Source organism: Pan paniscus, chromosome 2 (genome assembly GCF_029289425.2).
Source record: "Pan paniscus chromosome 2, NHGRI_mPanPan1-v2.0_pri, whole genome shotgun sequence".
Lineage (NCBI taxonomy): Eukaryota > Metazoa > Chordata > Mammalia > Primates > Hominidae > Pan > Pan paniscus.
In genome coordinates, this window is record NC_085926.1 from 10488617 (window position 1) to 10509536 (window position 20920).

Consider the following 20920-nt stretch of genomic DNA (forward strand, 5'->3'; position numbering starts at 1 on the left):
TTTCTGGCCACCCTGTGGGTTGGGGACACAGTAATTGCTGGCTTCTCCGGGGTGCTCTGCTGGGGGAGAAGCTGGGGGCTTTTCGGCGGGTGGGGCAGGTAAGCACCAGGCAAGAAGCACCAGTCTCTTTCCAGAGCTTGGCCTGCATGGGTCTAATCAGCAGAAATTTCCCTTTATTAAGGCCTGGCCCCCAAACCCCTCATTAAGGGCTCTTTAAGCTGGAAAGTACACAGTGGAGCCACAAACAATGCGACAAAGCCGAAATTTCCAAAGAACGGGACAGCTGAGTGCTCTTCCTCCCTTGGAGACTCTTTCTCTGAGCCCCACCTCCAATCTAGAGCCTTGCCCTCTTTCTCTGGCCTCCCTCCATGGCTGCTACCTGATGTCAGACTTGTTCCAGATGAGCTTCTGTCTGCACTGGCCCTCTCCCCAGCTAGAATGGATGCCACGGGAGACTATGAATTGCAGCTGCCTCATTTGCGACTGCACCCCCTTTGCCCATGCTCTCCCTCTCACCCCTCTTCCTTCTCCCTCTGGGGTGTCCAGAGAGACTCAGGAAAGGCAGGTGGATCGAGGCGGGGGTTTCTGGGCAACCTCTCCACTGTCATTTCTCTCCTGTCTTGCAGATACCGGGTCAAGTGTGATGGTGAGGGAGGATACTGGTGTCCCTTTCACAGCTGCACAAAAGAGAGCAGATGGAACTTCAACTTGGCTGAGGCTGCCACCCAGGATGGCTTTCAAAGGACATTTTCTAGGATGGCGCCTCCTCCTCTGCTCCCACTACCTCCCTCGAGAGAAGGGCTGTTCTGGGTTTATTCTTGCCTCCCCTGTACCACCTCTCCATATCTGGCCAATTCATTTGTTCGTTCATTCATTCATTCATTCATTCCACACAAATCTGCTGAGCACCTCCCCTGTCCTAGGCCCTTGAATACAGAAGTGAATGAGACAGATATGCTTCCTGCCCTCAAGCTACTGATTGTCTAGGGAAGACAGACAGACAACAAACAAGGGAATAAATACAGAAAATAATGTCAAGGGTGGTACATGCTATTCGAAAACAAGTGCCATGACAGGGAATATAGGTGAGGGGGTGGGGGAGCTCTTTTAAATAGATCAGGGATGGCCTTAATGAGGAATTACCACTCAGCTTGATGAGAAGGAATCTATGAAATAAACCAAAGGGGAAAGTGTAGTCTAGATGGGGAAATAGCATGTGCAAAGGCCCTGAGACAGGAAAGAGGCTGATGAGTTTGAGGTACAGAAAGAAGGGCAGTAAACGAGAGGAAAGCCAGGAGAGGGGTGGGGGATGAGGGTCAGACCCAGAAGGGCTTACAGGCTGCAGAAAGGAGTCTCGACTTGTTCCTGTACATCAAGGGGAGGACTGTGGAGTTTCAAGCAGGAACACTACAATCTGATTTATATTCTTAAAAAAGATTCCTCTGGCCACGCAGGAAGAACAGACGATTGAAAGGGCAAGAGACGATCTGGGGGACCAGTAGGGAAGGCCCTTTCCTTCATCTATTCTACATGCATGCACTCAACAGTGTTCTAATGAAATCACTGAAAACAAACACAAACACAAAAACAAACAAGACACACTGGCTGGAGATCATGACTCCAGAGGCCCAGAGTCTGTTGCCCAGGAGCTTACAACAAAGGGAGGGGCAGGAAGGCCCTCAGAAGGGGGAGACACTTAGGTAGGGGTTGAAAGTCAGGCAAAGTCTCAGAGGTGGGGAAAAGGGTCAGTGTGAACAGGGCCTGTGCTCCAGTTCATATCACATGGCCACATTTCTAACTGACCTGACAAAGGAAAAGCGGCATGAAGGTGAAGTGTGGGGCTGGGAAGGTAGGGCGGGGACAGGCACTCCATCACAAATGCACTGGACACAGACCGAGGAGTCTAGGCTTTATCCACTTGGCAATGGGGAGCACTGAAGACTTTGACCAGAGTGACAGGCCTGGTGGACATTCTGAGAAGTTTCTCCTGGTGGCCATGGGGGGTCTATGGGGAAGGCTAGGGTGAGATTAAGGGAGAGATGGTGAAAGGTGCTCCCTCCCTACTCTGATCCCACAACTGCTGCTACCACTGATAGCTGATTTTTTCATAGAGATTCCCTTGCATCAGGCATGGTTCTAGGCTCCTTACATGTAACTCATTTAATCTGCACTAGAATCCCACGAGGTTGGTACTAGTATTTTTGCCCATTTTACAGATGAGGAGACTGAGGCACAGGAAGTTAAGTCATTTGCTCAAGGTCACATAGCTAGGAAGTGTTGGGGAATCATGCCCAGGCCCTCAAGCTCCAGGGTCTGTTCTTAACCACTGCCCTGTGCCTTCTCCTCCAGTTAAGATGCCACAATTCTGCATCCTGGGATTTAATCTCCTTGGCAGAAGAAAACTCTCTTTGGGAAGTGCCCTTGGCTGCCCTCTGAGGCCTCAAGAACACCACAACACACTGCTCAAAGGACACTAACTGACCAGCACCCAATCATGTTCTATTGCTAACCTGCTGTGTGACTGGGGACAAGTCCCTGGACCTCTCTGAGAATCTGTGCAGTGTAATAAGAATGTCTCCTTTACAGAGTGGACTTCAGCCCCACATGCTGCTACCTGGGGTGATAATCACCACCCTCGGCATTGGGTGGGGGCTATGTACATATCTCGAATCATCTCCACAATGGCTATGGTCATTTCCCCCCATGATAGAGGTCAAAACCCTGAGGCTCAGAAAGGAACAGTAACTCACCGAGGGGGATACAGCTTGTCGGTGGCAAAGTTGGAATTTGAACCACAGTTTCCTCAATAGCAGCTGGCAGGTGCTTAAGACATGTAAACCACCTCTTCCCCAAATGTGGAGCCAGTGTGGCTCCAAACCTTCAAGAGTCACCTGCTGTCTTGTAGGGAGGCAGGATAAAGACCAAGGACATGGTCAATTCCTGGGGGCCAGGCCTGTTGCTGCTGAAGAGTCAGTCTCAAGGATACCCTGAACTTGTCCCCGTGGGCAGTTGCATTGGGACATGGGCCAGGTATGAATCACCCTATTCCCAGTTTGACGTCTGGCCCAAGCCACGCCTTTTTCCTGGAGGGTTGGGGGAGGGGCTAATACCATGGACAGGGTGCTGGGCTTTGGACTCTACTCTGCAACCTTGGTCAATTCCTCTCCGGCCTCAGTCTCCTCTTAGGTCCAATGCAAAGGGTCAGGAGCAGAGGGGCTATTCAAGAGGCCTTGGACAAGCCATCCCACATCTCTGAGACCATGTTGCTCATCTGTAAATGGATCCAGTCGCAGTGGTGAGAATAAAGGAAACTTTTGCACACGGAGCCCCTAGCATCGAAATTGCTCGCTAAACGAGAGCTGTCTTGGTTATGACAGGTTACCCGGGGGCTGTAGTGAAGCCCACTGTAGACGTTCCCAGGGCCAGGGAAGCTGATGTCTCCACTCAGCTCAGAATTTCCTTCCCCTGAGGTCATGGGGCAGACTCAGGCCTCTGAAGAGAGGGCAGAGAAGTGCCTAGAAACAGCCCTGGGTCCCAGTGCCAGGTCTCACTTAATTTTATTGCTACTCCCTGAGTGCAGGAGTGGCCCAGGCCACGTACTCTTCACCACACTGACCCCATTTTGTAGATAAGGAAACTGAGGCTCTGGAAGCTCTAAATACTGTGGTGGTGAGGCTGAGTCTCGGTCCTGGAAGTTATTCATGGCCTAGCCCCCAAGCAGGGCACCCGCAGTCGTATACCACCTTCTACCTGGGGCTGCCTCCGCCTCCCAGCAGGAGTTGTTTCTGGAGCTGATTCATCTCTGAGCTCAGCAAGGAGCCCGACAAACAGCCTGGTCCACACCAAGTACTTAGCTAATATTGGTTTTATTGATTTGCATTCTATGCCTTCTTCAGGATGCTCCGAGCTCAGAAATCTGAAATTGGCTGGGGGTGGGATGGGGAGAAGGGCTTCATTTTAATCTGAAGTGAGTCATGTAAGTTGATAAATTTAGAAGTGGCCTAAAGAGCTCTTAATCTGCTGCCTTCAGATAGTTGCTAGGAAGAGACTGGCACCCAGCAACCTTTGCAGCCCAAATCCACATAATAGAGTGGACACTGTTGGTGCCCACCCTAGTCCTCCTTACCAGTCTGCAGCTTCCACACCCCAGCTGCTGGGAGCTAGAGCTCCCGGCTGCCCCTTCTTTGCAGGCTTGCCCTGGGAAGAACAGGAGCTCCTGCCCGGGCAAGTGCACACAGCATCCCACTCAGAAGGCAGCCGTGGCCAATAACTATCTGATATGGGGTATGAAAGGCCAGCTTTTTTTGCTTCAAGGCAGAGCCAACCCTGGGGTGCAGTTCATGCCCCACATCCCCCAAGGGATCAGCTGAGGCCACACACTTGTTTATCTCTTTCTCTCCCTACCTTGTGTCCTTTCAGCCCCTTTCTCCTGAGCGCTGTCTCATGCTTGCTCCTAGTGAGTCCAACCCAAGATCCACACACATTGCACTCCACACGCAGACACCAGCTCCACCCCTCCAACCCCGCCCCTTCCCCCGTGACCTGGACATCAGCAATGTCCAGGCAGCTTCGAATTTTAGACATTTAAAGTCTCAGGGGGCCCATCTGGCTCCAAAAGGCTTGTTTCAAAGATGGGAAACTGATGCTCAGAAAGAGACTGTGACTTGTCCAAGGTCGCTTGAAGTGCTTGTCATGGCTGGCTGCACCCAGGTCTTTGTCCTCCCCAACTCCAATCCACTTTGTGGCCCTAGCCTGTCTGGTGGCTGGACCAACGGGCCAGCCACGGCTTTTGCTGTCTCCAGGAGGGAATTTTGCTGTGTCAGCTCTGCAGAAGCCACTTGGAGGCCAGGAGAGTGCTGGCTGGTGGGCTTGCAGGATGGTTGACAGGCTCTGCTGACCTTGGGCAGCTGTGGGCAGGGTGGGCATCCCAGTTAGGCCCCTTCCACTGTTTGTGGTGGTCAGGCAGAAAATTGAGGGAAGACAGAAACGACTTCTAATGAGGGCCCTAATTACCCTGTGGATCCCTGAAACACTGGTGATGTATCTGGTGGTGGCTTCTTCTAGAAACCCTCCTCTCCATGGCAAGAACTGCTTTCTCCATAAGAGAAAGAGTCCTGAACCAACATGGGCAAAGAGGCAGCATTGGGCTGGTGCCTGGACACTGGGCTGTGGTTCCAGTCTGCTGGGAGCCGGCTGTGTGATCCTGGGCAAACCAGCATGCCTCTTGGGCCTTGGTTTTCTCAGCTATAAAGCAAGTGCAGCCTCAACTGCTATTATTTTATTGAGCCTAGTGTTTATTTTAGCTATCATTTATTGAACTAGAAGAGACTCATTAAAGTTCATCAAATAATAATTGCTTACACTTCTGCCAAGGGCTGTCCTAAGCACTTTAATTACTTAATCCTCACAACAATCCTATGAATTGGACACTTTTGTTATCCCCATTTTACAGATGGTGGGACTAAGGCACAGAGAAATTAAGAAACTTGTGCTGGGTCACACAGCATGGAAATGGTGGAGCAGGAATTAGAATCCCAGAGTCTATGCTTTAAATTCCTCCTTGTACTACGGTCTTTGTTGTTTGTTTTGCACGGCCATTTATTAAGCACCTACTGCATATGGGGACTCTGCTGGTCATGTAATACACACAAAAGTTTGCCGACTTCTCACAACTGCTCCGGCAAGCAGGTGTTCTTTTGCTGATTGTTTCAGAGTGGACACAAAGGCCCCAGTGAGGGACTCACCGCAACTGAGCTGGGGAGGCAGGTGGCAATCCTGGCTTCTTCCCACCAGCCTGGTGGCTCTGTTCTGAGCCCCTTATAAAACTGATCTTATTTATCATATTTTCTTGACTCTAACCTGTATCACTACTTTACGTATATTTAAGAAATAAAAGGCATGGCTGGTTCCACTGTGGTGTACCACCAGTTGTCAGGCACAACCTGGCTTCAGAAATGTCAAAATGTATATCTTGGAATCCACACAGTTCAGTCTCCGACACAACGACCTGATGAGGCAGGCAGTGTTGTCATCTCCATTTGACAGTGGAGGGAACGGAGGCTTGGAGATTAAGGACATGTAGCTGGTCAGTGGCCAGGCATTGGATTTGACCCCAAGCAGCCTGGGCCCAGATGTTGTCCTCAACTACTGCGCTACATCAACGCTAAGTCAGGCCCACGTAGGATGGCGTGCCCTGCCCGTGGGCACAGATCAAAAAACTTCAGAAGGATCAGTGAGCTGGAGGCCAGCACCGTCTGCTCCGGATGAGCCTGGGGGCCTCACTCAGCGTGGATGCCTCAGGCATGCGGGAGGCACCCCAAATGGCTGCCACAGCATTCCCCGCCCACTGCCTCCACAGCTCCCTTGGGCCTGCAAGGCAGGTGTTTGACAGAGCTGGGCTAGAATGAGTTTATCCAGATGACGCCCCCCATGGCTCCCACAAAATGGTCCCGGGGCAGCCAGACATGGCCCGGTAGAGTAGCCCAGCCAGCACAGGAAAGGCACCACTTTATAGGAAACTGCCTTCAGAGGCAGCACAGAAGCTTGCAGAGACCTGCTTTCTTCCTTCAAAGCTACATGGTGCTTGGACCCCAAACGGTGTCATCCATTCACTGCTTCTCCCATAGGCTCCACCAACCCCATATGCTCTACTGTGGCACGACTGCTCCCAATTTTCCCAAATCAAATCCACCCTCCTTGGACTAGGATGTGCTCCTTCTGGGGACATCTTTAAGATGCCCACAAGCAGGGCAGAAGCTCAACATATTTCGAATGCCTGGCATCATGAGGGTTCCATTTGAGACATTACCTACCCATCATCTCGTGGCACAATCTTGTGAGGCAGGTTTTTCCCACTCCACTTTGCATATCAGGATGTCAAGCTCAGAGAAGCAAAGCTACCTGCCCAAGGTCACACAGTAGTAAACACTGGCATTAGGATTTATACTCAAATCTTTCTGATGCCACAAAGGAGGCCACTTTCCATCAATTTCTGGCGAGGCCCTGAGCCAAGTGCTTCCTTCGCATTACTTCACCAAATCCTCATACAACAAATAATAGCATCATCATAATACTACCACTATCCCATCTTACAGGCAAGAAAACATCCGCTGAGCCTCTACCTGGACCACACCCAGGCCAAGCCCTGTACTTGGATCCTGTTTGCCTCACATGACAACTGGGAAGATGGGTGCTCAGCTAACCCTTGGTTTACGGAGGAGCAAACTGAGGCGAAGTCACTGGTTCAACCACACACAACTGAACGCACATGACTGAATAAGCAATTCCCCTCCCACGCATTACATGGGAAAACAAAAAGCATTTGTAAAGTGCTTGCGGACACATTTTAGCGATTAGTACTATTATGATGAACATTTCGGTACTTGGCAATTACCCCATAAAGTCAGTGCTGCTGCCCCTATTCTCCGGAAGAGCACAATGACGTTCACAGAGTCAGTGGCAGAGACAAGGAACTGTGGCTCTCAATCCTCTGCCACAAGTTGGTCTCCTGGGGCCACGGCTGGGCCCCTTCACACCTTGAAGCTCCCCTGCCTGTCTCCAGCCTCTCTCTGGTGCCCAGGAGCCCCTGCAGACCTGGGGTCTTCATAGGGCTGGCTGGAATTCCTGCCCCATGGGTTCCTAGCTGTGGGCCCTAAGGGGTCTCTGGGCATCCCCCAGCCAGCTACAAAAAGGTGAAGGAGCACCAGGGACCTGGGTTCAAATCCCAGCTCTGCCCCTCACTTGCTGTGTGACTTGGGCACATTCTTTTTTTTTTTTTTTTTTTGAGATAGAGTCTCACTCTGTCACCCAGGCTAGAGTGCAATGGTTCCATCTTGGCTCACTGCAACCTCCACCTCCCAGGATCAAATGATTCTCCTGTCTCAGCCTCCTGAGTAGCTGGATTACAGGCATGCACCACCAGGCCCGGCTAACTTTTTTTGTATTTTTAGTAGAAACGGGGTTTTGCCATGTTGGCCAGGCTGGTCTCGAACTCCTGACCTCAGGTGATCCACCTGTCTTGGCATCCCAAAGTGCTTGGATTACAGGCGTGAGCCACTGCGCCTGGCCTGACTTGGGCACATTCTTAATGTCTCTGGGCCCTGGTTTCTGTAATCCGGAAAATGGGTGATGGTGAAGAAGAGAGAAGACTGTGTGCAGGTCTTATGAGCAATAAACACCTCATAAATCTTAGTGACTGCAGTGGGTTGAAGGGTGTCCTATCCAAAGTTCATGCCCACCTGGAACCTCAGAATGTGACCTTGTTTGGAAATACGATCTTTGCAGTTGGAATTAGCTAAGGATTTTGAGATGAAATCATCTTGGGTCTAGGTTGGGCCCTAAATCCAATGACCAATGTCTTTAGAAGCAGAGGAGAGGACACCGAGAGACACACAGGAAGGAGTGAGGTGAAGATGAAAGCAGAGATGGGTGTGACGCAGCCACAAGGTGAGGAAGAGCAAGGGTTGCTGGCCACTGCCCGTAGCTAGGGAGACAAGGGACAGGCTCTTCCTCAGCCTCTCCAGGAAAAGCAAACCCTGCTGGCTCCTGACTCTAGACTTCTGGCTTCCAGAAGTGGGAGACAATACACGTCTGTTGTTTGAAGCCACCTAGCCTGTGGTCATTTGTTATGGCAGCCACAGAAAACAAACACAACGGGCTGTCCCTGCAGTTGCTCTCCTTGCTACTTCCTGAGACTTGCAGTGTTTCTGACCCTTCACCCCAAGGGGCAGTGGGCAGGAGAAGCCGCCCTCACCAAGGACACTGGGGGGCAGGATCACTGACCCCTCTCACAAGGGGAGAGCTTGGGACCAGAGGGCTGACACAGCTTTTCCAAGGTCACTCGCCAGTGATGAGCCGGCCTGGGACCCAGCTCTCCTGACCCTCAGACCAACACACTCTCCCCCATACCCAGGGACCTCTGTTGCTTTAGGAACCTGAGCTGTGGCCCCTGCTCGGGCCTGGTCACCTTGCCCTCCTGGTCCTGCCAGCCGTGGTCTCTGGCCACATATCTGGAACTCTCTGACCCTGCAGAGATTTCCTGGACTGTGAATGATACTTCTAAGGCTTTTACCATCACTCCCGCTTCCCCCTGCCTGCCGCCGCCTCCATCTAGACTGTCAAGTGAAGACCGGGGTGAAGCCGAAGCCACACTGCCCAGCAGGAGGTCCCAGGAGTTTTCCATAGCATAACCCATTTTTTAAACGGTTTTTTTTTTTTTTTGAGACAGGGTCTTGCTCTGTCACCCAGGCTGGAGTGCAGTGGCACAATCACGGCTCACTGCAGCCTTGACCTCCCGGATTCAAGCGATCCTCCCACCTCAGCCTCCTGCATAGCTGGGACAACAGGAGTATGCCACCACGCCCTGCTAATTTTTAAATTTTTTGTAGAGATGGGGTCTTGGAGAGTGCCCTTGGAGCATGGCTCCCAGCTGTCTGCTGAGAAGATGGCCTTGTTTTGGATTTGAGGGTTCATCGGTCCTCAGGAGGGCCTGATTTAGCTGTGCAGGGTGGAGCCAGGGGCTAGGGGTTGGTAGGGGACTGGTGGGGAGAGGAAATGAGTTTCAGTCTCATTCAGTCACCCACTAGCCTGGAGACCTCAGTTTCCCCAGGTGTGACAGGTACAGGCAGAACAGCATGGTGTCTAGGCCACCCCCAGCTCTGAGCGCCTATGTGCTCCACCAAGCCCACTCTTAAGCACCTCAGCTCCCCGGGGTGCGGAGTGAAATGGGTGAAAACCCAGGGGTACCTGTGGAAATGTAGCCCCTGGGACCTCCTGATTCATCAAGGTAGGGCCCAGAAATCTGCCCCCATCCGGTGATCTTTAGGTTAATTAATGCATTAATGGGTTTCCTGACCCATACCTGTGGCTGGGCAGAGGGAAGGCAGAGGAGGGCAGTGGGACAGCAGGGGGATGGGCCAGTGTTTCAGGCTCTGCACATAGCATAAGCCACAGGCAGCTTTTCTGACCTCCGATCTGCAAACTAGAGATTTCTTTCCTTTTTTCCCTTTCTGATCTCAGAGTTGGCCAATTGCAGCAGCAAGGTGCTCACCTGCTCCGGCTCCTGATCCTGATGCCAATCACACCTTCGTGCACAGCCCTCTACAGTGTCCAGGGCTCTCTGGCAGCTGTGGCATAAAACAGGGCAGAGATAGGCCTGCCTGGCCACAGATGAGAAGATTGAGGGCAGAGAGATGAAGTGACTTGGCCAAGATCACACAGCTGGTCAGGAGCAGGGCTGGGCCCAGGGCTCTCATACTTTCCACCTACAGTCAAACACCTGGGGAAAACCAGGGGCCAACACAGGCCTCTGCTGCTTCTTGTCTGGGGCCTGAGAGCACTTGCAAGAAGCCCAGGTCTCTACAGAACACGGTGTGACCTTGGACAAGTCCCTGTGCCTGGCTGGGCCTCAGTTTCCTTTTTATAAACGGTCCCAGCTAGGTGGCCTCAGAAGGCATCTGTCTGCTTTGGCTTTCTAGGCATCAGCAACTCCATAGGGTAAAGGGACGACAGAGCGGTCCGGCTGCCTAGGTCAGGGCCACGCCCGCCTGGGGAAGGCTCCTCCGCCTTCACCCATAGGAGATACTCCTCACTCTTTCTCGGAATCTTGCCACAAAATTCTAAGTTCTTGAGCTATAGGTTCCCAAAATTTTGGTACCCCAATTTGAACTGGCCTCATGCCGAAGGGTCAAAGAGGGTAGTTGGGCACCTGGTGGCCTGCCTTCTACCTCCCCTCTGCCACATTCCAGCTGTGTGACCTTGGGTGACACAGCTTCACCTCTGTAGATACAGCGTCCTCATCTGGGGCGTGGGGATAACAGGGCTGTGGGCATCCTCACTGAGATGATACGTGCAAAGCAGTTAGCTGGGTGAATGCTAGCTGGATTACTATTATTTACTTGGGTCCCCTGACCCATACCTGCGCCTGAGCTGGGGGAACGCAGAGGAGGGCAGCGGGACAGCAGAGGAGGGTGCCAGCATTTCAGGCTCTGCATACAACGTAAGCCACAGCAGCTTCTCTGACCTTCAGTCTGGAGGGGACTTTGGAGTCTGCTGAAGGTGTTCCAGGCCCCAGCTCTCAGAGACCCCATAGCAGCGGGCCGGTTTCCTGATGCCAGGGAGAGGGCTGGTGGGGCCAGCCTGGGCTCCTGGCGGTCTGGGCCACGGGCAGCAGCTGCGTCCCTGGCCGCCTCTGTCTCCTTTCCAACTTTGGGCAGCCTTCTCTGAAGAACATCAATAACCCAAGATGGCCTTGCTGAGTCTAATCACAGCTCCCTGGGAATACGGGCTGGCCCTCCCCCAACGCCTGTGTGAGGCTGTGGCGGGCACTTAGGATCCAGTATCCCTCTGTCCTCATCGGAAGTCCCTTAAGGGGCAAGCTCTCCTTAGCACCCACAGAGCCACCTTGCCTCCTGGAAGCTGAGGGGGCGGGTGTGTGCACGCAGCATCCGCAGAGGTGCTGCATCTGTGTGCCTGTGGCCGTCTTCTTATGTGTGCAACTGACATTCACCTGTGGGCACATTCCAGCATGCCATGTGCCTGCCAATGCACGGGCAGGCACGCAGATGGCATTCAGAGCCCCACATGTGTGTGCCTGTTGTTTTCACACCTGAGCCAGCCCTCATGTGGGTACACACATTTCTGGCTGTTGCAGGGCACTGTGTGCAGCCTACTGCTTTCCCGTGTTAGTGCTACATGCATGTGTGGGCAAGCTGCATGCACAGGTGTGTATGTGTGTACTGCATTCGTGTGTGTGCTGTGTTTTGCACGTGAGCATGTGGTGTTCAGGAACGTGGGTTGTATTTACAGGTGCTGAGGTGTGGGCATGGGCATTCCATATGTGTGTATATGATTTGGACATATATGACGCACTACTTATGGGTACTATATTTGTATCTGTGCGTATGTGTGAATTTGTTGGCATGCATATGCCCTGATGTGAATGGGACTAGGGTGTGAAGGTGGCTAAATAATGGTGGCCATCAGCATCTTTCCTGGACCCCCAACCCCCCACAGGACTCCCCAGAGCTGCATCCCCTTCTTTGCCACTGCTCCTTCAACGAAGTTAACAGGCGGAGGCCCCCAAGGCCTGCGCTCCAAGCCCCCTCCTACTGCACACGTCAAAGGAGAATTTCTCCGGATGGCGCCCGCTGATCCTGGAAATACCCCAAACGTCAGCTCTGCCTCCTCCCAGCGATTCGGAGAGCAATGCAGGAGAGGAGGGAGCCCCTTCCACGCTGGGCTCAGGGCATGCAGCGTCGCACTAAGACCCTCTGCCGGCTGGTCGGGCTTGCCTGCTCACTTACCCTTCTGAAGGTCGAGCCAGGCTGGGCCTCTGCATGGAGGGCCCGAGACCCCCAGGGCCCTTGCCTGATTGGGGCAGGCCAGTCCAGAGCACCCCCCCAACCCCCAACCCCCAAGCTGGGTGAGCAGAGGACAGCCGTGGTGTGGAATAGCTACTTGGCTAGAAAGGGGTTGCTGCTGGCAGCAACCCACCCTCAGGGAGTCCTGAGGCCCCCTGCTGCATTTTCCCATCCTGACCCTGCAGGGGGCAGGGAGGAGCCTCAGGTGCCCTATCCCTCAGCTGGAGACCACTGAGGCTGGCCTAGGAAGTGGGCTTCTGGGCAGAGGGTGCCGACTCCACCACCCAGCATGACTGCTGCAAAATGGCCTGGCCCACCCGTTCCTGCCACCCTCCTGGCCATGGAGGGGACCCAGGAACACGTCCCTGCCACCACATGACCTGGCTGGCCTGACCCAATGAGTCCCAGCACACAGCTGCCCACCCCACCAAAGGGACGCTTCACAGGGGCCTCCTCCTGCCTCTTTCCTGGGACTCTGACCAGGGTGGGCAACGGGCACCCTCCAGTCCTCTTGGTCTCCCTGGGACCAGCTCAGAGAGAAGAGAACCTTGTCCCCTGCCACCAGCTTGCTGGCCCTTGCATAACATCCTTAGGGGGCATTTGCAGTCCAGAGGCTGCCGGAATCTACCTGAGACCCTGGGCATCCGCTTGTCCGAGGCCCCCCTGTCCTAGTCCCCAGCATCCAGCCGTCCCCCACAACACGCGGACCCTCACACTAGTGTCTCCCTCAGCGGCGGCTCCCAGTGCAGCCTCGGCTGCTGCCAGATAAACAAGCCCTGCTCCCACCCCCCCTCCACGCTGCCACCGCCACCACCATCAGCACTGAGAAAAATCAAATGAAATGAAACAAAATAAAATGGGTGAGGGAGGAAGGGGAGAGTGGAGTGGGGCGCTTTTTATTTTTTATTTTCTCATGCTGGGGGATGCCGGTACTTACTTGGCTATGAAAATCACCACCAATCCTGCACGGTTTCCCGGCGGGCAGCCCCGTAATCGCGGTGCGGCAGCTGGTGCCGCGGCTGAGCCCAGCCAGCGTGCCCGGGCCCCTCTGCAGACTGTACCATCCTGCCCGAGCGGGTGGGGGGCGGGGGGCGGAGGCGCCCGCGCCGGTTCTAGGAGAGCATCTCGCCGGCAAAATGCAATCTCGGGGGAGGCAGAGGCCGCCCCTGCCGCTGCCGGAGGCTGGGGGATGGGGGCGGGAGGAGGGAGGGAGGGAGGGATACAGGGAGGGCCGGTTCTAGAGGGGGCACGGGGGAGGAGAGTGGGGGGCGGGGGGGGGTGTGGACCGAACCACCACGGTGTTGTTTGCGGTTTTAATTCCTCCCGTGGGATCATGAGGAACCGAAGCTGGCAGAGTCCCAGGAATATGCCCGCTCCCCAGAAGCAGGAGGGAATGTCAAGGGCACGGAGAGGGTAGGGCTGGGCTGTGCTGGAGGGAAGGGGGTCCTGAGAGTGGTGGTGGGGGGAACGGGAGCAGAGAGGGGAGGATTTTGCTCAAATGGCCCCAAGTCGTCCCTTGCTTTCTGGGGGACTTATTTGGTTGGTCAGGGGCTCTGGCCCACCTCTTTGCAGTCAAGGCAACCCCAGACCTGGGGGGCAAAGGGGCAGAGGTCGCAAATGGGGAGAAGTCGACTCAACACATTTTAAACACATCTGTGTTTCCAGGGCCAGTGGAGCTGAGCCCGCAGCAGCTCTCTGCTGCCCTGAAGCGCTATCCCTGCGACCCGCCCTGCCTGTGTGCGACCCCACCTGCCCTCGGGGGGGTGTGGTGGTGGGGGCTGGCTTGGCAGAAGGGCCTGCCTCAAGGGGCCTTTTCTCTGCCAGGTGCCCACCAGCAGGGGTGTCTGCATGTCTGTACACCCACCTAATCTTCAGGACATCTATGATGAGTTGCAGGCAGACTGTGGGCTGACTGACACTTCCACGGGAACCCAGGGACCCCGGGTGAGGAGTCGGTAGGGTTGGAAGCCCCTAGCCAGCTGCTCACCTCTTCCTGCCTAATCTCTGCCAGACTTGCTGCTCTTTCAACTCCAGATGGGTGGGAGGAGAGCCCTAAGAGCAAGGTTAGGAGGTCACCGGGGGCGAGGGGCTTCTCTAGAATTCTGAAGGCTTGGCCTCCACTGCCCTGCCCCCTCCAGGAGGGGTACCTTGCTTGGAGGGAGGGCACTGAAGGTGGAAGGACCTTCAGGACCAGTGTCTCAGGGCACCTGTCAGGGTGGAGGGGTGCATGGGGGACAGGGGCAGGGCTGGAGGCGGCCCCGGGAGGCAGTTCCAGGCAGAAGCTGCCTCTTTCCCCTGCCCCCACCTCCTGCCCACCTCTGAGCTGCCCGCCCGAGCGTCCCGAGCTGCCACTCCATCCCTGGGCTGGCACAGAATACCAATTTGTCTCGTTAAGCTGAAAGTCTGCACTGCACCAAAATCAGAACCCGGCCGTGCAGAGGGGCCACGGGAGGGAGACAGTTGGGAGCGCCTGAGGCGGGTCTCCCACCAGTAGGCCATGCTGAGACCTCCTTGCTCCTCACCCCCCAGCCCCATGGAAGGGTACCCACCTGCCCCTTAGCCCGCAGGGTGGCCTCAACGCAGGGAGGATGCTGAGAAGCTACGATGTCAAGGGCTGGGTGGTCATTCAAGGCCTTGGCCTCCACTGGGGCAAGGGTGTGACTCAGAGGCCGGGCAGGGCTCCTTGCTGGGGTTCTGACAGAGCAGCCCAGGACACCCCTCAGGGAGGCTCTCGACCCCACACCAATAGCTCAAGATTGGGAGCTTCCAAAGCAGCCTCATCTCTGCTTCATCTTGGGGGTGCAGATGGGAACTCTACCCCTCTTAGGGGTGTAGTTGGGGGGATTCCACTGGCCACCCCTCTGGTCTTCCAAGTCAGCAGTCCCTAGTCGGCTCCACCCCAGGGACCAGGGCCAAGCATCTGCCCTTCCCCAAAGCCCACAGGCTCTCCATTCCCCAAAACAGGCCCAGGTAAAGGTGTTCCGAGATGTTGGAGTGAGGGTGGGCAAAGATGGGCAGAGGCGGAAAGGCCCATTGCACCTCCCATCTGTTGCCAGCCTACATGTCTGTGCCAGGAATCCCACCATTATTACTTCAACATCTTTGGCGGCAAACCGCTTTCCCTGGTTACAAAATAGCCCGAGAAGCAGCCTGTTATGAGCCACACATTTCAACAATCACACTGCCTTCTGTGTCCAGCACACTTTACAGTTTGTAAAGGCCACCTACAAAACAGTAAATCATTTGATCCTCCCAATTACCTCTGGGGTGGCTGCCGTGAGCACCCAAGGTACAGATGGGGAAGCTCTGTGTAGTTCAGGGGGATGTGGTGGCCAGGGCAAGGTGGCACAACCAGTAAAGAGTAGACCAAACTTGTGACGGAGGCCTCTGGACTCCAAGCCCAGGGCTGCCTGCATGCGTAGGCCATCATGAGTGTGGGCTCACTGGGAGCCCTGACACTCGTCCGCTCCCAAGTCCTGAGTCTTACCTGCCCAGTGGTCCCTGTCTGAGATGGGCTGGGCTCTCACCAACGTACACTAGCAGCCAAACTCTCAGGCAGTTGTGGATTTTGGTTTTCAGACCCTAAGACTAGAACTGCCACCTGGCCGAGTTCCCATCTCCTTGACATTCCAGATCCCATGTCCTTCAGTGCCTGCATCCACCCCCCAGTCACTGGATGCCCCTATCTCCTGAGGCAGTGCAAATATTGAACAGCAAAGTTTGAAGGTTTTTCCTTGTGGGTATACCCCAGTTCTAGGCCCACTCCTACTCATTCTTCGAAGTCCAACTCAAATTCTGCTTCCCCAGACAGTCCTTCCTGATTCCAGCAACTGAGTTGGTTCATGCCTCTGTTCTACCTCTGACCACACTGTATCGTGATGGTCTACACGTCTGTCTCCCTCACTGGGCTGTGACCACATCAGACATGTCTCCAGCATTCCAGGTCTCAGGTCCCAGCATGTGTTAGATGGTGCAGTAAAGGCTTGAACGAGTCTGCTGGACCCTTGAGAACTCCTATCCAATTCTCCCATTTTACAGTTCAGCAAACCGAAGCCTCAAGAAAAAGATCAGGGCTTGCCTAAGGTCATTCTTAAGGGTGGAATCTGGCTGCAGACATCTGTCCCTTGCCCCGTCCCCTTTGCCTTCTCTTCCTGCAGCAGATACACCTGGGTCATCTGGCCTGGCCTTCCAGGATGTGTTGGGGGGCAGGGGGTATTGGACAGGCAGAGGTGTTGTGAAATTAGACAAACAATGGCACTAGTGTTGCAACTCCAGGAAGGTTGGAAATGACAGGTCAGGGTCAGCCACAGGGAAGAGGGGGAAAGAGGCAGGAGGCCAGCTGGGAGGATTACTGATAGCTTCTGCCTCCAGCATGATTTGGCTTATGGTGGACACCGATTGAGAGTCAGGGTTAGGGAAAGGTATGAGACATAGGGGAGGGGGACGGAAGGAGGAGCCAGCCAATCTGATTTTTACTCTGTGTTTAGTTGGCCAGACCATGTTTTTCTCCCTTGGGGAGGGGTCCTGGAGCTGAGACACAGGGTGAGTGAAGAGGGTCAGTCTGTCTAGGAATGGGGACACGGAACTTGGCCCAGGCTGCTGGAGGCTCTCTGCACAAGGGCAATAGAGGAGGCTCTCTGCACGAAGGCAAGAGAGGAGGTAGGTCCAGGCAGGTCTGAGGGGAGAGGACTGAATGTAATTAGAGGCCAGCTGTGTCTTCGGTATGAGACGTGGGCTCTCTGTTTTTGCTCGTCTTTCTGGGAAGCATGGATGAGGGCTACCCCTGCCCTTGCCTTGCCTGGCTCGGGGTCTGTAGACACCTGGGTCGGAGTTCTGGGGCAGCTCTCAGGTCACTGCTGCCCCAAAGAGCTGTCAGCTGGGTTCCCCGGGGGATAAGAAGGTATTTCCAAAGGTCTCTCACATTCCTGTCTCCTCTGACCCCCACAGATCACCCTCAAAGAGCCCAGGCTTCTTCCCATTTTACAGAAAAGAAAATTGAGACCTGGAGACCACAGGGCCTTATTTGAAAGTTACAGAGCCAGTGAGGACCAAAGCAAGATTGAGGGTCTCACTCAAACCCTAGGCCCTTCTCTCTGCACCTGCCTAAAGTTACCCAAGTTTGAAGCACACAACTCAGGATCTCTAGCCCCAGACCTTGAGGGGCCATGGACTGTGGATCCAGGGGACCACACGGGCTGGCTTGCCCGAAATCTCCTCTCCAGCCAGTCACACGGAAGCCTTGCATCCACTCCCCACTCCCACCAAGGCCTGAAACTCCCTCAGCCAGCCAGATCTCGAGTGGAGGCTTTGTGGCCACACAGACCTGGGTCCAACTCCCGGCTCTCTCACTTACCGGATGTGTGACCTTGGGCAAATGACTCAACCTCCCTGAGTCCCAGGTTTTTTTCATCTGCAAAATGGGTATGATAATACCTATTTGGCGGGGTTGCAAGTTAAAGGAGAATGGCAACTGTTACTAGTGGAAGAGACAGAAGGTGAGATTCTCCAGCAGGCCCCAGGGAAAATGCTGGCGGAGAGTAGGTGCCTTCCAACTCCTCTGGCTGGTAGATAAGGGTTCCCAGATAGCATCTGCAGGGCTGGGGCTGGGCTGGTCTCTAGTCTATTGAGATTTGAACGCAGGTCACCAATTCTCCCCTCCTCCTACTGGTCCTTGCTCCCTCAGGGAGGAGGTTGTAGGCCTGGCTTCTGGCGAATTCTGGCCAGCCACCATTCACACTGACATCCTACTATGTGCCAGGCATTCTGTGCACACAGCTCGTGCGTTCCTCACAAAACCCTGGGAGGTGGATCCTATTTTTATTCCCATTTTACAGATGAGGAAACTGAGGTACAGGTAAAACATTGTAGCGCAAGGTCACAGAGTGAGTAGGGGAATTGGAGCTTGAAACAGGAACTGCAGGAGGCCCTGTGGCGAGCCCAGAAACCCTGTGGGAGGCGGGGTGAATCTGGGTCCTGGAACTGCTTGGGACCTAGGTTTCCCAAAGCAGTGGGCATATCTTCCCGGCCACACAGCTTAGAAAACCTTAGCCCCGTGAGGGTCCACCCTAGGCTCCCACCTGTGTGGGGCAGGTGAGTGGTGATGGTTGACCCTGCCTCCCTTCTGCAAGGCCAGAGGCCAAGGTCAGGGCCATGAGCTCACAGTGTTACTGTGGAAACAATGAGGGATCTGGTGCCTTTCCTCCTGGAAGAATGCAGAGCTTGGGGAAGCAGGAGGCACTCTCAGAGGACTCTCTGGGGCAGACTGCCTTTCTCAGGCACAAGGCCATGGTCTTATCTGCGCTGCCCCTCAGAGCTAATACCTCCTTGGTAATGCAGAGTCATACATGCTGCCCACTCCCGCCCATCAATCCTGACTCCTAACTGTCCTCCCCCCTCCTCCCCTGCCATCCCCTGGCCATTTCCTAACTCCCTACAGCCTTGGGGAGCTGCCTACATTCCTCCAAACCCTTCTTTGGCTCCTTTGTGCTCTCAGCATCAAATCCAAACTCCTCACTGTGGCTCATGAGGCCCAAAATAACCACTCCAGACTGCTCCCATTACCCTCAGACCCCACAGTGGGTCTTTGTTGCTCCCAAAGACACTCTTGCATTTCCGTGCCTCTGCGTCTTTGCATGTGCCACCCCCTCTGCCAGGGATTCCTTCCCTTTCCACTTCTCTGCCTGGAGAACTCCTACTGATCCTTCAAGACTCAGCTCCAGCAGCCCCTCCTCCATGAAGCCTTCCTTGATTTTCCCTCCGTCCCCCTTTTCCCCATGCCCCAAGAAGAGTTTTTTGCAATTAACCTTTTTATATGCATCTGTGTTGTCCATCTGGCTGGGGTACTCCCCAGGGACAGGAAACTGGGTCTCATTTGCCTGAGGTATCCCTAGCACTGGGAAAAGATCCTCAATAAATATTGATTGAACTGATGAATGCAGGTTTGTTGAATGAAAAAGCAATTCTGCTAGTAGTTTTGGATGGTGTTTGCATCTCTTTGTGGCTCTGGAAATATTCTTTGGACGCATTTAGGGGTCCTGGCTTAGGAGTTGCTATTTCCTGAGCTGTCAATGAATGGGGCTCCCTCCCCATGCCCAGCTTGGGAAGGGTAAAAGGAGACCCCAACTCCACTCAGATCCCACTGCCCAGAGATGTCCCAACTGGGACCAGCGTGCTTGAGCCCAGGGCTGGACTCAAGGTGAGTTGAACACCCAGGAAGGAGAGCCCCTATCCCTAAATGGCCCCTCCAAGCTACCTGCAACCTGACACTCCGCCATTCGTAATTCATTTCTTTGGATCATTCAGGCAACAGATATTTATTCAGCTCTCACTGAATGTGAGGTCCTGTACTGGGGTCCCTAGCTAACATTGACATGTGTGTGTTTTCACTCTTGCTGAAAGGCTGCCTCCCTGAAGAAAGAACAGGTGAAGAAAGGAGGAAAGGGAGCGGGTGGGGATGATGAATCCAGGAATGTCAGAAGAGGAAAGGGAATTTGACATTTGCTGAGCACCTACTGTGTGCCAGGCTCTTAACTACTACCCCAGGAGAATTTGATGTTATCAGTCTTCAACCTAGAGGTGAGGAAACGAGCCTGGAGAGGGTGTGTGTCTTGTTCAAGGGTGCATAGCTCTGTGGCACAGGATTGAGGATCCAGATATGCATTGTCTTCCCTGAAGCCTGTGATCTCTCTGTCGTCTTCCTGCTGAAGAGGGTTGGGGACCCAGCAGGGAAAGAGGATTCCTAGAGCAGAGGGGTGACGACTGAGAATGCTGTGAGCTGGCAGGCCTAACTGCTGACTCACTGGGTGGCCAACACTGCTGGGAATATAACCAGTAAGAAGTTAGGGAATAAAATGTGGTCATCCCAGGGGCCTGCATGTCCAGCCTGAATGGCTCAGAGGCCACAGGGGCCACATCAGCTACCTCTGCTGAGCATATTCCTGGGTGCTAAAGCATGTGCACACACACACACACACACACACACACACACACACACACACACTGTCTGCCCCCAACAGTCTTGCTATGTGGAGAGTATCACCCCCATTTTATTGATGAAGAAACTGAGACTTAGAGAGTGGAGGTAACAAACCCAGGATGACACACCTGGAGTTAGAATGAGAGCTTAGATCTTTCCTGGAAGGCTTGCAGAGGAGCAGAGGGGCTGCGGGCTCACTCCCTGTGAGGTTTGCAGGCAGCCAGGGTTCTCAGAACAACCACAGCCCTTCCCTGTCACTCCAGCCCCACCGTCTGGGACTGTGCCTCAGTCCTCCATTGCACCCACAGGCGGCAATTCCGAAGTGGTGCAAAGAGTTTGGGAGCTGGAGTCTGGTGGCCCTTGCTCAAATCCCTGCTTTACCGTGATGGGCTGTGTGACTTTGGGCAAGTCTCTCAACCTCTCTGGCCTCAGGCTCCTCATTTGTAAAATGCGCACGATGCCGTGTGCTTCCTGCTTCTCTATCGACTTATTTATTTCACAAATACTCATTGAGCATCTCCTTCCCAGGTTCTGTGCTAGGTGCTGAGAATACAGTGGTAAGCAGAAACGCCCATGGTGTCTGCTC

At 54.2% G+C, this 20920-nt stretch overlaps 1 protein-coding gene across 19 annotated transcripts in view; it reads right to left on the minus strand.

Annotated features, from left to right (window-relative positions):
• Nucleotides 1–20920, minus strand: part of ATP2B2 (ATPase plasma membrane Ca2+ transporting 2) — a 382880-nt gene that overhangs the window by 168103 nt on the left and 193857 nt on the right. The window contains exon 1 of one of the 19 annotated variants that reach the window (XM_057301597.2): nt 13297–13526. The exons of 16 other annotated variants lie outside the window; for them this stretch is intronic. The gene's annotated coding sequence lies outside the window, so the exon portion shown is untranslated. Of the gene's footprint in view, nt 1–13296; nt 13527–20920 lie in introns of those variants that run through there. 2 more of the 19 variants (XM_003826278.6, XM_057301596.2) reach the window with 2 other exon arrangements.